This window comes from Rhinopithecus roxellana, chromosome 3, assembly GCF_007565055.1.
Source record: "Rhinopithecus roxellana isolate Shanxi Qingling chromosome 3, ASM756505v1, whole genome shotgun sequence".
Taxonomy (NCBI): domain Eukaryota; kingdom Metazoa; phylum Chordata; class Mammalia; order Primates; family Cercopithecidae; genus Rhinopithecus; species Rhinopithecus roxellana.
Genome location: NC_044551.1, coordinates 90,410,191 through 90,411,158, shown reverse-complemented (window position 1 = coordinate 90,411,158; position 968 = coordinate 90,410,191).

The window sequence follows — 968 nt, the reverse complement described above, 5'->3', positions numbered from 1 at the left end:
TCCTTCCTTCCTTCCTTCCTTCCTTCCTTCCTTCCTTTCTTTCTTTTTCCTTTTTCCTTCCTTCCTCTTTCCTTCCTCCCTTCGTCTCGCTCTCCCTTCCTTCTTTCCTTCCTCTTCCCTCCCTTCCTTCCTTCCTTCCTTCTCTCTTTCTCTGTCTCTCTCTCTCTACTAGTCTCTCTCTCTCTTTCTTTCAAATGGAGTCTTGCTCTGTTGCCCAGGCTGGAGTGCAGTAGCACACTCTTGGCTCACTGCAACCTCCGCCTCCCGAGTTCAAGTGATTCTCCTGCCTCAATCTCCTGAGTAGCTAGGATTACAGGTGTGCACTGCCATGCCTGGCTAATTTTGGTATTTTTAGTAGAGACAGGGGTCTCAACATGTTGGCCAGGCTGGTCTCGAACTCCTGACCTCAAGTGATCTGCCCACCTCGGCCTCCCAAAGTGCTGGGATTTTAGGCATGAGCCACTGAGCCAGGCCAAGTCCAGTTTTCTTTCCATCATAGTGTGTGGAGTAGAAAAGAGACTTCTCTCAGACCAACCTTTGTTCCCAACCTTGATCTATCAGGTATTACCTGTATGAACTCAAAATAATGTATGTACTGCCCCATGCCTCAGTCTCCACATCTATCAAACGGAGATACCATGTTTACCTGTGGCTGAGACTAAATGAAATAAAGTCTATCAACACGGGTGCTTACTGACTGGCGGCCCCTTCTCCTTCCGGCCTATTCATTGCTCATTCTCCTGCCCGGCCTCTTCCTTTGAATGCTTTTCATGACTAATTCTCCATATTTCCTCCCTATACTCAGCCCCTTGGTATGTTTATTCGCTAGGTTATAAAATGATGAATCAGCTCTTTAAATAAATATTTTTCTTCGTGAGAATTAATAACCCTAAGTGTTTAAGGCGAGTTTTAAAAAATTCCCTAAGTCTCTTTTTCCCTATCCCCAGCAAACTCTTGATCCAATAAGA